The 17577-nt window shown below is 36.3% G+C and overlaps 1 long non-coding RNA gene across 1 annotated transcript; it reads left to right on the forward strand.

The window, feature by feature from the left end:
* Positions 1 to 4023: 4023 nt before the first annotated feature.
* On the forward strand, positions 4024 to 7210 carry LOC134747804 (uncharacterized). The gene is made up of 3 exons (XR_010128363.1): positions 4024 to 4222; positions 4866 to 4973; positions 5837 to 7210. It is a non-coding gene; the product is annotated as an uncharacterized LOC134747804 (long non-coding RNA).
* Positions 7211 to 17577: the final 10367 nt, after the last annotated feature.

The following is a 17577-nucleotide window of genomic DNA, read 5'->3' on the forward strand; positions in this document are numbered from 1 at the left end:
AGCTTTTCAGTTCGCTTTAAAACTATAGTCGTGTTCTTTTAAATTTTTAATTAATTAATTATTGCGTTCATTTGAATTTGTTTGCTAAGTTTAGTATGTATTGTAGATATAGTAAGTTAAGTAATAATTTAATTGTATCTAACATAGTTTTAAGTTCCTGCATGTTCGACTAACCTGTTATGGAGTCCTGTGGTCCGAAATAAATGTTTTTTTTTGTTTCTTTTTTACATTATTTTATGATTTATGATAAATAAAGTCAACGTCGGCACTGTCAACTGAGCAATTTTAAAACTTATTACAACGACATATTGCCTACACAGTACAAGTGGTCACTAATAATAGTCTTTCTGTTAATACATTACACCGATTTATGAGTAACTATAATCGTACTATTAAACTATTTTATTGGTCTAGAATTTACTTCTAACCTAGTCGCGTGTTAAAGAAGGGTGTGAAGCGAACCAATTATCAGAGCTATTATATAACCAGGAATTCAATCATTAACAACGTCGGATTGACGTGCTAATAGCCCGATTATAAGCTTTATTAATAGCCTGTAGGAGTTTATGGAATCTTTACTTTATGTTTAATAATAACTACTGAACATAGACCTAGCATAACATAGATCAGCGTGCGCCCGTGAGGGACAAAACATACGCAATGCTACAATATGATTGGTCAAGAAGATTTGTAGCCCACTATAAACCATACTCAATTTACGGTGGGGAATTAAAAAAAATGTGAGACAGTGACAACAAACAATAACAGCGCTGTCTCTGCTACTCCTACTGAAAGCTACATAAGACTATCCCGTTCGGTCAATTCCCCCCGCCCCTCATGACCGATCCAGTTATACTAGATTCATGCTACAGAAGGAAATCTATGGATAATGTCAGTGTATGAACAGCATAGATCCTGGTCTAGAAACGTTCTTATTGTCATGCTATTTCTGTCAACCTCAGTACTTATTGTACTGAGGTTGACAGAAATAGCACGCTCATGCGTTTCCGTGAAAATACGATGACAAACAATTATGAACTGTATGCTAAAATACATACTAGAATACATCTGTATACTAAAATATAAATATTTTATAAAATAATTTGAATAAATAGGTTCCAAAGTTTTATGATTTTTCTTACTTAATAATAATAAGTTTTATAGGAAGTATGGTAAAACTTATTTTATTACTAACGGGTCTTTATCCGTATATGGAGTTGTTATAGTTATCAATTATCATTCACCCGTACGTCTCGCTCGCGCCAATACATGTACTCAAGCAAGACAAGTACAAGCGGAATGCACGCGCGAATGATAACTAAATGACATACATCATATCATTTTGATGTCAAATATACGTTCGAATTGGCCAGATGGGCCAACCTACACAGATAAAAAAGATATCTTAACTCAAAACGCAAAACTCTCTTGCGCACGGTTGCTTAAAGAAAATAATAAATTGCTTGGTCCAATAAATATGTCTTGAGTTAAAAACATCATGATTTTTTAAAGCAGAATAAAAATTATTTAGTTTTATCTTTACACATTTTTGAAGCTAAAGGTAGTGATTTGAGTTAAGATATTAATTATTCGCCGCAATAAAAAAACGTCTTAGCAAGAGATATTGCACGCTCTTAAAAAACGGTTTTAGCTTGAGTAACTCTTCATCAAACCAAAAATATTACCCAATTCCAAAGAAGAAGCACCAAAATTTTCCTTTGAGACTTTTAAGTTTTTAGGCAAGAGCGATTAATTCTTGATTTGATGTTTTCAACCTATAGTCAAGAGCCAAAGCTATTTCAAAGAAGAAGCACCAAAGTTTTGCTTTGAGACTTTTAAGTTTTTAGGCAAGAGCGATTAACTCTTGGTTTGACATATACATTCTACAGTCGAGATATAAGAAGTTCAAATAAAAAATTACACGGTTTTACGCCAAGGTTTAGTTAATTCTTGGCTTTATTTTAATAATTCTTGGTTTGATGCTTAAAAACTCTATTCGAAATTCAAGTAGCTCTTAAATCAAAACTTAACACGGGTTTACGTCAAGATTTATTAGATTCTTGGCTTCATATCCCAAATTCTTGATTTAATGTCTACAAGATCCATTCGAAAATCAACACGTTTAAATCGAATAATAACAAAGTTTTGCGTCAAGAGCTAATACATTCTTGCCTTGATTTTAACAACTTTTGGTTTGATGCTTATAAACTCCTTTTAAAATTCAAGAAGCTCTTAAATCAAAAATTAACACGGATTTACGTCAAGATTTATTACATTCTTGGCATCATATCCCATATTCTTGATTTAATGTCTACAATCTCCACTCGAGAATCAACAAGTTAAAATCGAATAATAACAAAGTTTTGCGTCAAGAGTTAATACGTTCTTGGCTTGATTTTACTAATGCTTGGTTTGATATTCTTGAAACTACATTGAAGATTCAAGATATTTAAATAAAAGAATAATACGCCATATAAAAAAGTCATATCTTAAACGGAATATTAAAAACTTTAGAGTTTCTTACACTTTTCGTGGTGTTGCCACTGCACAAAAAATGTCTTTAAATTGGTAATTGTGATTATCCGTTTAGTTTGTATAGTTTGTTAAAGGACTGTCTCATTTCAAACATAGACAGAGAGAATCATACTATCTTTGTCTTACACTAGTACAAGCACCGAAAAGAAAAGGATGAGTATAGATTTTAGGGTTCCGTACCGAAAGGGTAAAAACGGGACCCTATTACTAAGACTTCGCTGTCCGTCCGTCTGTCCGTTCGTCCGTCCGTCTGTCACCAGGCTGTATCTCGTGATCTGTGATAGCTAGACAGCTGAAATTTTCACAGATGATGTACCTATTTCTGTTGCCTCTATAACAACAAATACTAAAAACAAAATAAAATAAATATTTCTTTCCAATCTCGAGGTTCTCGTCCAATCACCGAAGTTAAGCAACGTCGGGCGAGGTCAGTATTTGGATACTGACCTCGCCCGACGTAACCGTTTTTATAGATAATGGTACGGAACCCTTCGTGTGCGAGTCCGACTCGCACTTGGCCGCTTTTTTTGTTTTTATTTACTGACAATTTGGTTTGATCAACTAATTTGTGTTTGCCAGACTATAATATATATAGTTTGGTCAAGCCAGGCTGTCTCATTTCAAGCATATAGACAGAGAGAACCATACTGTCTTTGTCTTACGCTAGTACTAGCACCCTAAAGAAGGGGATCAGTATAGTTTTCATTGTTCTTACATACTGACAGTGACAAGTTGCGTTTGAGTGGTTTGACAACGCGCGTTAAAAAGCGCTTTAATCCGTCCGCACGCTAAATTCGATTTAACGACCAGCGCTTAAAGTCGAAATCCAACAACGCTTAATAAAAAGCGCCACCGCCATCGTGTGTTTTTTTTTTTTAATAACCTGTAGTATCCCACTGCTGGGCAAAGGCCTCTCCCTTAGATTTCCATGACTCCCGTTGTTGAGCTGTTTCCGGCCAGTTATTAGTGAAGGTGTCTAAGTCGTCCCGCCATCTCCGCCTGGGCCTGCCACGTCCGCGCTTCTTTTGCGGCATCCACTTGGTGGCTATACTAGCCCACCTATCCGGATGCATGCGGCAGACGTGACCTGCCCAGTCCCACTTCAGCCTAGCGGTCTTCTCCCCTACGTCAGCTATGCCTGTTCTGGAGCGCAGGGTAGTGTTTCGGATGCGATCCATCCTTGTGACACCTAGAATGCTGCGCTCCATTGCTCTCTGGCAAACCTTCAATTCAATTCATCGTGTGAATACTAGTTAATAATCTGTGGTGTGAATAAATACACATTCAACACAAATTACACACACACACACACACACACACACACACACACACACACACACACACACACATGTATCCATTTGTGTCATTTAAAGCCTTAAAATTCCCGGGAACCGGGAAATAAAATTTGTAAATTGGCAACACTCAACTGACAGTTCCCTATCGTTATTTTTTTCTCCAATCTATCTCCAATCTCTTCCGGAACATATTCAACGCTTGCGCCGCTTACCGTTTATGTGTTTATGGATATCACGAATATCACGATATTAGTTTATTATTATTTGTGTGTGATCTGCTGCTGTACGTGGCCACAGGGGACTCAAGTTTATTATAAGAGAAATAATGGAAGAAACGAGCGTGTTACTTCATTCGTGGGGCATGCCACCCGAAGTGGTGAAAATTTTTCTTGGTAAGTACCTAGTCAGTTATTCAAGTAATTATAAATTCATTTACGTGTAGTAGTAAGTAAGTATTATTATAATTATATCTAAATGTCACCCGATCTGTTTGGACGAAAGATTTAGGTTGTGCCTATCAATGGCGTGGGCGGCGTGGATATTTCCGTGGTAAAGCCTAAGCAAAGATAGATTACCTATGTTTTTCTTTAATCTTGTGTGTCTTGTTGTCCTATTTTGTAAATATTGGACAAGCCGGCCCCCCTTTGGTATAGTCTGACCCATATTTCTTTCCAATCTCGAGGTTCTCGTCCAATCACCGAAGTTAATAATAATAATAAATAAAAGAATTTTATTTCGGACATAAATCCATAGTTGTTAGTTACATATTACATTAACTTATAAAAATGCACTCTCTCTAATCGAAACATTGAGTGCCATAACAGATGAAGGTATGCGGTTCCCTTTACCTTTTCGTGTAATATTATTAGGTACATTATTAATATAACATCAGGTATTATAATTCTGAAAGAGTTTAAAGTTTGTATTGTAAGATGTATGATGTAAAGCTGTATGATGTACGAATGTATTGCCACATATCAGCTCCTTTAATATTAATAGTTTTCTCCAAATTCTAATTCTATATTTTGTTAATAGATAAAAGGATTCCGGTACAAATAAGCTTATTGGCGTACTTAATCCCTCTAAAAGGCAGACTTTCCAGAACTGTCAAATACTCATCAAGGCATCATCGTACAAACAGACGTAAGTTACCTACTTATGTGTATTATGTTATGAGACTTATGAGGCTATGAGTGAACATGAGTGAACAATATTTCAATAAATCGCAGGCAAAAGCTTCCTTAGGGCCAATTGCGTGTGCCAGGATTAAGGGCCCCCGGCAAGCTCGGTTCTCCATACAAACGTAGTTCCGCTCTCATTTTAAAACGAAAAGCTAATTTGCTCTGAAACTTTGTACTTACAATAGGATAAACTAATTTCAGACCTCATGTCATTGTATGTGCAAAGTTTCATTACAATCCAACACATAACCTCTTCTCTACTGTATTCTTTGTATTGTTTCCTGTAATGAGGTGTACAATAAAGAGTATTTGTATTGTATTGTATTTTCAAAATGAGAACGGAACTCCGTTTGTATGGGAAGGTGAAATTCGGCCGAGCTTGCTGGAGACTCTTAAGCCAACTAATTTGGGATTAGCCGGTTAAACCTGAAGTGGCTGGAGTTACCATGGTTTCTAGTATAATTTGACACTGGGTTTAACCGGTTAGCCCGGGTTAGTGGGATGGTGCAAGTGACGCTCATAATGCGTTTGTTTCTATTTATGTGTATTAATCCTTGAATGGGAGTTTTCAGAAAATAGTGTACCCTTATAGGCTATCTATTTGAGTACTTTTTTATGTGGTATGTTATAGAAAGACCTCTCAATAATAGAAATATCAGTGAAAAAATTACTTCAATATCATATCATGGGAATTGTATTACTGGTAATTTGAACTTCATAGCAAACTTGTTATTCAAACGAATTGTTTAACTAATAATTCTTACTATCGCCGCTACTGTACATCGTCTGCTTAGCATATCACTCTTAATGGTTATTTGATTTCAGACCGCCGGAGATATCGACAAGAAGATACAAGAACAGAAATCTAAGAACTTGGCGCGGAATCTGTCAGTGCAGCCATACATCTTACTACAAGGCAGCTTACATAATTTCACCTGTTTGTAAATGGTCATTGATGATATAAAGTATGTATTCGATTGCGCAAGCAAAGCATTTGATCTACTATTTAAAATGTATCATGTATTTTATGTGCGATACCCAAATGCAAGGGCATGCGATAAAATCGTTACGCTTACGACGCGTCACTGCGATTCCGTACCCTCACCGTTTTTTAAGCAGCGGTGTGGTCGAACCTTTAGGTGATTACTGATTAAGTATTTAAATTAAGTATTTGAGCCCTGAGAGACGTTTATGGTTACTTTGTAAGTTTAATTTTATGTTGTGAATTTTTAAACTGCAATAAGTACAAACTTAATGAGGCAAAATAAATGTTTATTCATGAGACTTTTAATAAATAAATACATTGTACATTTCATTGTATAAATACATAGTTGTATTAGATGATTAAGTATATGACCTAATATGGCAGGTGCCTAACACCTATACATAGTTAAGTATACGTACAGTAAATTACTTTAAATTAAATATGACACTTTGTAGTTTTAAAATTAGGGGTTTCTCCACAGAGCGAGCAACCTCGCGAGGAAATTGCCGCGCGAAGCAAACGACCCATCCTCGCGCGGCAGTTTGCTCGCTAAAATGGCGTCACTCTGTCAGCTGTTTATGGTTAAGGTCGACTGGGACAAATGCGTCAGTTGAGGTAAGTGAGTCTTTTTAGAATTACAAGAAGATGGATAGGGTTCGACGAAATTTTACCAAGGCGACAATTAGGCCATTTCAGGCACCGATGAAAGACCGCTTTTAGTATAATTAATTTCCTTTACACTTAAATAACATTTTCTTGTAATTGTAAAAAGACGCATTTACCTCAACTGGCGCAATTATTCCGGTTCATCTGAAATAGGTACTTACTTGAATATACTTACCCCCTTATAAACGTCTCTCATGCCTCAATTAGTTAATTTATGTTTTGTCCTTATCTCTCACTTCGACAGTTGTCTTTATTAAAACGACACAAAGCATAAATTAAGTAATTGAGACCTGAGAGACTTATGAATGAGGGGGTTACTTTAGAAGTTTAATTTTATGTTGTGAATTTTTAAATTGCAATAGGTACAACCTTGATAGAGGCAAAATAATATTATGACTTTTAATAAATAAATACATGTTAATTATTTTGGATATTATTTATTAGGGTTACCCACTTTTCCTACATAAAATAATAAAAAAGTAGGTAGAGGTTGTGTACGTTAACATTATAATCTGGGTTTTTTGTTTGTCCTTGTGTGCCCTTGAGTCATGTTAACGTAGACAAGATTTTTGATGTAAAGGATTATTTTTTATAAACCAACATGACTATTGTAATTCGTTGAAGATGTAATGTTTGTTGTTTTTTTGAATACAAAGAGATGTAACCACTTTTTGCGTTGTAATAAGGTCCAAAAGTGGATACATCTCTTTGTAGTCTACTGTTTCTATGTTTTAGAGCGAGATACTAATATTGCTTACGTCAATTCAGAAGTTACTTGAAATAAATGTTTATAATTAATTAAATCACATATTGTCTTAATCAAGGATAATTATTTTATGTAAAAGCTTGAATATTTTTATCAAGATGTTTTACTGATAAACAAAACAGTATTGTATCGAAATACGCCATATGGACTACCAATGATCAATGCCAATGCAATGATGTAATAATGACAACCACTAGGTTGTCATTATTACAGTTTTATGGTTGATTTGCCTAAACCATGTACTTGCATTAAATTCCAGTTTATTATATAAACATGTGTTCCTATTATTTGAAGGAAAACCGACATTATATGCCTAAATAACAAACAAGCGTACTTATGATGTATTTATTAAAACTAATCATAAAACAATGGCCTATTTCGAACAAAGCTGTTTTGTTTATCAGTTAAACATATCTTAATTAAAATATTCAAGCTTTTACATAAAATAATATTAATATCTTTGATGAAGAGGACAACTTTTGATTTAAAACATTCTAATTATTAAGCTCAAGTAACTTTTGAATTGTCATAAGCAACAGTAGTATCTCGCTTCAAAATATGGAAAAGTTTAGAACTACAAACATTACATCTTCAACGAATCACGAAAATCATCTTGGTTTAAGAAAATTAATTCTTTATTCAAAACATACTAAACTTTGCGCTAAGAAATTTCTACTCTAGATATAAATAATATCATATTTTACATTGAGTAACGTAATCTTGAACCAATGCTTTTTCTTGTTTTCATGGAGAAATATAATTCTCAATTCAATTATGAGTATCTAACCCCAAGAAACAAAATTTCTTGGCACAAGTTCTTTAAGTATTGCCCTGAGACACTTAAGATTCAATTCAGCAAATACTATGATTTGACTTAAGTTACCGGTTTCATACGCTAAGAAATTTCGGCTCTTGGTGTGAAAAAATAAAAAAATTACATTGAGTAACATACTCTTAAGCCAATGCGTTTTCTTGTTTTCGTGGAGAAATGCAATTCTCGATTGAAATTATGAGTCTATACCCCAAGAAACAAAGTTTCTTGACACAAGTTCTTTAAGTATTGCACTAAGACACTTAGGTTCAATTCGAAAAATACAATACATAAAACAAAACGCAAACGCTCTTGGTGGGAATATTGAGCTTTTTTAAAAAAAACTTTTTATAGCTCGGATAAAGTATTGATTTTTTTACCTTAAATAATAAAATTTGAAACCTTTTATATCTTGACGCAAGAATTTTATTGTTTCCTTATATAGGAAACACAAAATATCTTGACACAAGAGGATTTACTTGGCTGGAGAACTATTTTTTTTCTGTGTACGTAAGCTATAGCCCAATAACTGCATCTGTGGGGTGATGTCCGAAATAATGCAGATATATGTATCTGTATTATTAACCGGATATGCATGACGGATATCAATATCAACATTTGTAATTAAATTTATGTGCATATGTATCATCTTAAGACATAAATTGTGGGATAGTTCTAGGGCCAAACTGAAAGCTTTAGGAATCGAAAAAACTGTTCTGAGAAAACGAGAACTTTATTTTAGCGCGAATTTTTAAATTATTTTTATCGCGTGAAACACACGCGGCTCATTCTCCAAAGCCCTTTTTGTATGGCGATTTTGGGTCCTCAGAGATTTTGTATGAAACTCGATCGAAATTAAAGTTGTTTTACTAACAAATATTTGTGCTAATTTTTTTACTAAAGTCATAGAAACACTGAGGGTTTCAGAATCAAAAAAATTGTCATAAAACAATTTTCCAACAGTAAACTCACACACAGTCAGTTATTCACATGTCTGGCTGGAATTAAAGCATTCATAATATTAAGCACAAAAATAAAGTACAAGTAAAAGAAGCATTAAAGAAGTATGTTGAAAAAAAAACCCAATGTTAATTTTTTTTTTATATACCACGTCGGTGGCAATCAAGCATACGGCCCGCCTGATGGTAAGCAGTTACCGTAGCCTATGGACGCCTGCAACACCGGAGATATTACACGCGCGTTGCCGACCCTTCAAAAACCTGTACACTCCTTTTTTGAAGAACCCCATACTAATGTGTAATCAATGTCAAATTAGGTACTTAACAAAATTATGTATCTAAAAATTATTTATTTTAAAATGTTATACGTCTATGTTATAAAAACAATGTTCCAATAATAAACTGTACATTTTTTTTCGAAAAGCCTCCTTCTAATGTCCTTATACCAACAGGAATAGAATTATACAACTTTAAAGCCGTTTGGAATAGCAGTTATTGAGCCTTTGATGCGTCGGTGTCTCAAGGTCGTATTTATGGCGTTAATCGTTGCAATTTTTTAAAACAAATCTATAGTTTAGTTTTTTTTTTTTTTTAACAAATTTACACATTTTGAACACGTACAAGGATGGCAAAGGCAGTATTTTTTTTCTTTTAAATAATGACGTGCAGCTATCTAGGTAGTGGGCCCCGCATGAGCACACATATTTTTTGCTCTTTAATAAGTCTTTCTTCTAGTATTTCAGTGTTATCTATGTATGTATACAGTACTAAGCCGGTACAAAGACTTTTCATTCACATCTTTTATTCAGTGCCGTTTCCTTAGTAAGGGCGTCTACGTGACATGCCGCCGAGTTAAAAATACTCTTACTTATTACCTGGCCGAATGTTCAAGGTACGGAATAACGTCTTCATTACATTTCCACGGTTATCCCAGGTTTTTCCCTTTAATGCTTGGCCTGTTTCAAGTCGCGCGTTTTTTGACGGAAAAGTCTTAACGTTGTAGTTTTTTTGGGTTTTATTGCTCTTACATTTACGTCGTTGCTGATGTGAGTAAATGGCGTTAGTGAAATAGCTAACACTTTATTTTAGGTGGATATACTTATGTCGTGTAAGTGGCTTGATAAGTGCATAGCACGGTTTCATGTTTGCACGGAAAATTGTCAGTTACGTGTACAACTCGAGTAACTTATTGTTACAAGTATGTATATAATGTAATCTGTCTCATGTAATTAAATTTTTGACGTGTAATATATAATAATATTATTAATAAATGAGTATGAGTATATTATATTTTATATATTTTTTGTTGTTGGTTTGTTTTGGGTTGGCTCATTCCTAGGCCAAAGTTTAAGAAATATGTATCTTCTCAAATGATTTTTACGTCTAAGACCCTATGTTAAACAAAAGCCATTGTTTCTTTTGTGTGAGCGGTCGGCCATTGTGTCTGAGCACAAGAAAAAATGCCACGCGTCGTAGCACGCACTCAGACACAATGGCACATAATGCTCGCACAAAAGAACAATGGCTTTTGTTTAACAGATTAAGGTCTTAGACGTAAAAATCATTTAAGAAGATTCATACTATATATTCATAGCCATCCAGACGGTGAATATAGCAATCAGCTTCATGGGCACCCTTTCACAGGGGACAAACCTGGGGGTCATTTCTCACTTAATGTTTCGTCATCGAGATCTAAAATAAGACATGTTTCGATTTCGACCAACGTACAGTAACTACATCTTTTCTGGTTGGTACCTAAGCATGAATTATGTACCAGATGACGGTGATGAGGTATCTTTTTAGGGTTCCGTACCCAAAGGGTAAAAACGGGACCCTTTTACTAAGAGACTCCGCTGTCCGTCTGACTGTCACCAGGCTGTATCTCATGAACCGTGATAGCTAGACAGTTGAAATTTTCACAGATGATGTATTTCTGTTGCCGCTATAACAACAAATACTAAAAAGTACGGAACCCTCGGTGCGCGAGTCCGACTTGCACTTGGCCGGTTTTATTCGACCAAATTCGAATATGTCATTAGGAAGCCGATACTAACAAACTAAACTCGCCTAACTACTCAACTCAATTTCCACGAAACTGTCGCCTTTTCTCACTTCTTCTCATTGGTCGTTAGACACTTATATAAAAGTGGATGGTTACGCGCGAAACTTTCGCCCCCTGGGGTATTGGAACTCCATTATAATTTCGATGTCATTAGCGAACTTGGAAAATCAGCTTCCAATAGTTGCCTACGGAGCTTTTGGAACACGTTCGTTATTTATTTGATTTTAAGCTTAGGACCTAATTTGGCGAACGAGAAAATGTTACGTTTAGATTTTACTTGTACAGTCGAGTTCATTCATCCTTACATAGTATAAAGAACGACAAGTCCATACGGTTGAGTTCACAAGTGGCTTGTAAAGATATAAATGGCCGGACGGGACGTGTTTAGTGAATGATCAACGCCACTTACCGGTGAACTATGGAATGTCCCTGGGCGTTTTCTAAAATAAATATTGAAAACCTGATTATTTCAAATCTGGACATTCTCGGGCTTATTGCACTCAGAATCGACAGCATTCTCCATCCTGCCATTAAAAAAAGATGACCCAAAACGTCCATTACATTACGTCACGTTTTAGTGTGAAAAAAAATTTCATCTATAAAAATGGTTTTGTATGTATAGTGGTTTTGTATAGGTACTTACCTACATCCATTTTTAAATGAATAAACGAATATTTTTGTAGTTTTGGCCCATTAGCCGCTTAAACCTCTACAAATTTGATTGAACTATTTTATTGTCTCTTCTTCTTCTTTTCCTGTTACCCCCTGCTGGGGTGTAGGGCTCGAATCTTGTTTTTCCATTGACTACGGTCTTGGGCAGCTTGGGTAACCTCCTTCCACCCCATTCCCAATACACCCAGCTCTTGCTCCACAGAACGACGCCAAGTGGATTTAGGGCGACCATGTTTCCGCTTGCCGGGCATCTTCCAGGTCAGGGCCACTTTGGATAGGTGGGTGTCAGGTTTCCTGAGGATATGTCCAATCTAATGCCATTTCCGCGTCTGTATCTCCTTGTGTACGGGTGTTTGTCCGGTTATTCTCCATAAGTGAGCGTTTGTGATCCAGTTAGGCCAAAAGATGCGAAGGATTTGCCTTAAGCATTTGTTCACAAACACTTGGAGCTTCGTCATTAGATCTTTGCGGAAAAACCAGGTTTCGTACCCGTACAGCAGCACGGCCTTTACACTGGAATTGGAGATCCTCACTTTGGTTCTTCTCGTCAGGGTAGAGGAGTTCCACACAGGTTTAAGCTGGCCGAATGCGGCTCGGGCTTTGTTTATTCGTGCTTCAATGTCTGCTTCCGTTCCTCCACTCTGGTCGACAATACTGCCCAGATAGCAAAAGCTAGCCACTTGTTCAATCTGGTTTCCCTTGATCAGCATTGAAGTTGAATCGGTGGTGTTCTGGCGCATTTCCTTTGTTTTCTTGTAGTTAATGCGCAATCCTTCCTTTTCAGCCTCTTCTGCTAGATCTTCTGCCTTGTCTTGGAGTTGCTCACGCGTGGTTGCTATAAGGCAGAGGTCGTCTGCAAAGTCGATATCCTCGAGGTCTTTCTCGGATGTCCAAGGCAAGCCTCTTCGACCTCTGCTGGTAACCCTGCACATAACGTCGTCGAGCACCATCAGGAATAGCAGTGGGGAAAGCAAACAACCCTGTTTGACGCCTGCTGTGACATCTACTATTCTACTCGTATTGTAATTAACTCAAAATTTACTGAAGTTCAAATCTAAAATTGTAATTTAAAAAAAAAAAGAAGACATTCTCAAAGGCACATTCTTTACTTGTTTATGCTCTGAACTAACATTAAAACGAAATATTTTATTATCTTAAATATTGTCATACTTAAAACAACAAGTATTTGTTACAAGTCCCAGGTGCTCATTGTACCAATTTCAACTTGCAAAGTTTAGAAAATCTTAAAGTAAAGTCACCTTTCTATTGACTTTAACTTGGAGGCCAATTCTAACTTACATTACGATGTCATTTTGTAACCATTAACCCTTGCGTCCAATACCGTCTTTACCATAGGGACACGCAGGGCCCGTGTCCCCCATCCTCAGGGGGCCCCGAAGAACAGACAGTAACAGTATATTTGATTACCCATAATAAATAAAAGATCATAGTAGAAAAAACCGGCCAAGTGTGAGTCGGAGTCGCGCACGAAGAGTTCCGTGCCATTACGCAAAAAAAAAACCGGTTTCAATCCGGAGGTCGCGGGTTCAAACCCCGGTACCGTACCAATGAGTTTTTCGGAACTTATGTGCGAAATATCATTTGATATTTACCAGTCGCTTTTCGGTGAAGGAAAACATCGTGAGGAAACCGGACTAATCCTAACAGGGCCTAGTTCCCCCTCTGGGTTGGAAGGTCAGATGGCAGTCTCTTTCGTAAAAACTAGTGCCTACGTCAATTATTAGGATTAGTTGTCAAGCGGACCCCAGGCTCCCATGAGCCGTGGCAAAATGCCGGGATAACGCGACTATGATGATATGATGACGCAAAAAAAACCCAAAAAATCACGTTTGTTGTATGGGAGCCTCACTTCAATATTTATTTTATTCTGTTTTTAGTATTTGTTGTTATAGCGGCAACAGAAATACAATCATCATCTGTGAAAATTTCAACTATCTAGCTATCACGGTTGATCAGATACAGCCTGGTGACAGACGGACAGACAGACAGACAGCGGAGTCTTAGTAATAGGGTCCCGTTTTTAGCATGAACTTGCTTTTTGCTGGTGACTATTTGATGGACAGTAGATGAGGCGGTTGCATACTGAGGGCCTACCGCAAACACCGAAGTTCACAAATTGTGGGTATCTTTCTCTGTCACTCTAATTTACGCCTTCATTGGAGTAAAGGATAAAAATGCCCTTATTTTGCGAAATTCAGTGTTTGTAGTAAGCCCTCTGATATGTATGCGCTACCTCAACAGTGTACATTACAATACAAACCGATTCATGTGCCGTGGTTCGCTAGATAAACTAGATTTTTATGCGATCCACCTATTTCACAAAACTTTCTCGCATCCCCACTGTATCTTGGCTTAGGGATCCATGCTAAATATACGTTATCGGAGGTCAGACTTGAATTGGTACGTCTGTGATTTCTCGTACGCGTAGTGAATAGTCCAGCACAGTCCATCGCACAAAGCAAATAAATGGGTTGAGGTCGTTCTATGCTACGATTTAAATAAATTTTCGAAAAAGAAATATAACACCCTGCGCCGCTGCGTTATCATACTAACGGATGCACTTTAACTTGTATTGTATAATACTTACTTACTGCTGTGGCGCGACGACCCAAAGTGGATCTTGGCCTCCGACACCAAAGACCGCCATGCTACTCTGTCCAAAGCCGTTTCTGTCCAGTCGACGGTGCCGAGTTCGCTGAGGTCTTTCTGCACTTCGTCTCTCCATCACAATTGCATAATTGTAACTAATACACTGTATGTATGTCGCATGGCGAATCACACAAAATGCCAAAACAAATGGGGTTCAAGGCGTTAGCCCGGATTTATAAAGACGCCGGTTCGAATCCGTCCTTCACCACTGGAGGGCTTCGTCACCTTTTCTTTAATATATGACGTCCATTTCAGTTTATAATTTATATATAGTAGTGTGACTACTTAAAAAACCCCAAATCAAAAATATTTCATAAAATAATTTGATTTATTCCCAAAGTTGTGCACACAAAATAACTTGAAATGACACAAAAAATATTTACTTACTAAATATTGACAAATTTAATCACATTTACAAACGGGTCTATCGCGCATTTATTTACAAATCTCTGTTTTCGACATTTTGCTGGGACGTCAGTTAGCCGCGACCACGACCAGTGAAACCTGTGTCGAAACGTCGGTAAATAAAGGTAACAAAATAAATTCGCGATAGACCCGTTTGTAAATGTGATTTATTGTGTTCAAACCGCGAAAGTTTAAAATGTTATATTAACTAATTTGCCTAAAAAAACCTTTAATAATTTATTTCAAATGATGATCCCTATAAGAGTTCCTCTAAGTCGCTTTTTGATACACTTAATTTAATAAATAATTATCATATTTTTATAACTTAAACGTTGCGTTTCTAAATAAATTGATGTGCTATTCGAAACAAAATGTCCACAAACATTTTAAGTGACGGTCTGTTATTAATCATTCGACGCGCCTAACAAGCAGAATCACACGGACACCTCTTTGTTCAAAACGTAAAATCTTATATCGACAATCGCAAACCGTGGTGAGCCGTCCGTCGGCATTGAGTGACGCTGTAAAGGTTCGAGGGTATACCGCTTTGAATGAGTGCAGTGGCCGGTTAGATTGAGTTCAGGTCAATTGAAACGTTTTCTCTTTTATAGTAGACTAGCTTTTGCCCGCGACTTCGTCTGCGTGGACTTAGTAACAGCAGCTAAAGTATAGCGCCTGGAAAAATTCTCATAGCAATCATTTAATTTGAGCATATCATGCACACAAATTAACAGGCACTTCATTAATTATCTCAATTCCACCCCGCTTTTTACTTTCTTAAGGGACGATTTTCGGGATAAAAACTATCCTATGTCCTTCTCAGGGACTCAACCTATCTTTATGCTAAATTTCATCTAAATCGATTCAGCGGATTAAGCGTGAAGAGGGAACACACGGACAGAAAGACAGACAGACAGACTTTCGCATTTATAGTAGACTAGCTTTTGCCCGCGACTTCATCTGCATGGACTTAGTAACAGCAGCTAAAGTAAGTATAGCGCCTGGAAAAATTCTCATAGCAATCATTCAATTTGAGCATATTATGCACACAAATTAGCAGGCACTTCATTAATTATCTCAATTCCACCCCGCTTTTTACTTTCTAAAGGGATGATTTTCGGGATAAAACTATCCTATGTCCTTCTCAGGGACAACCTATCTCTATGCCAAATTTCATCTAAATCGATTCAGCGGTTTAAGCGTGAAGAGGGAACACACAGACAGAAAGACAGACAGACAGACTTTCGCATTTATAATATTACTAGCTTTTGCCCGCGACTTCGTCTGCGTGGACTTAGTAACCAGCAGCTAAAATAACTATAGCGCCTGGAAAAATTCTCATAGCAATCATTCAATTTGAGCATATTATGCACACAAATTAGCAGGCACTTCATTAATTATCTCAATTCCACCCCGCTTTTTACTTTCTTAAGGGATGATTTTCGGGATAAAAACTATCCTATGTCCTTCTCAGGGACTCAACCTATATCTATGCCAAATTTCATCTAAATCGATTCAGCGGTTTAAGCGTGAAGAGGGAACACACAAACAGAAAGACAGACAGACTTTCGCATTTACAATAATAATATTAGTATGGATGAAAAGCACAAACCTATGTTATTTTCCGGGAAACCTGCAGTAGTTTGAAGGACTGGTGCAATTATACACAACATAAACCTTCCTCTTGAATCACTATCTATTTAAAAACCGCATCAAAATCAAATGCGTAGTTTTAAAGATCTAAGCATACATAGGGACAGACAGACAGCAGGAAGCTACTTTGTTTTATACTATGTAGTGATATGACATGTCCTTCAGGTGTCTTTTGGTTGTGCTTAATTTAAATAATAAGTGAATTAAGTGATGGAATCTGAACCGTATTTTCATTACTTCAATGTTACATTCCTAAATAACTCCCGAAAAATATTTACTATTACATGACATTCATCAATCACAGAGGTATATGTATAGGTAAGTTTGGAATTAAAAATACTAAGTCGATTTAATTATTTACTTTATTTTCTCATTCCAAATTTAATGGTTATTTTAAAATTTTAATGTAAGTAATATATTTACAGCTTTTATATTTACTAAATTGAGTCAGTAAAGCTCCTAATTATATTTAAGGGTCTAATAATTAAAACCGATCACTGGTAATGTATTAGTATGACAAAACCTGGGTATGTATAATTAAAAAATTCCTACACTATGACTAATACAGACATATCAGCAGCGCAAATAAACTTACAAAATATACAATAAATATAAGAAATACAAGTAGTTTACAAAATTGGCATTCTTTTTTACATTTTACATTACAAGAACTATTTAAAAACGAAATTTAAGGATTACGGGGTTTGTGACGATGACACTGCCAAATATCGGGAACTCACAATTGTATTACAGTCGTGATATAATAGAGAGTTTTTCAGTTGACATTAGGCCACGCAGCTTGATAAGTGGTCTAAGTAAGGTTCGAGATTGAAAGGCTTGATTATATCACTATTGTACTTATATACAACTATTTTTTCTATGAGTCAAATAAAATAACACTTTTTCTACTGCTTATA

The sequence above is a fragment of the Cydia strobilella genome, chromosome 15, assembly GCF_947568885.1.
Source record: "Cydia strobilella chromosome 15, ilCydStro3.1, whole genome shotgun sequence".
Lineage (NCBI taxonomy): Eukaryota > Metazoa > Arthropoda > Insecta > Lepidoptera > Tortricidae > Cydia > Cydia strobilella.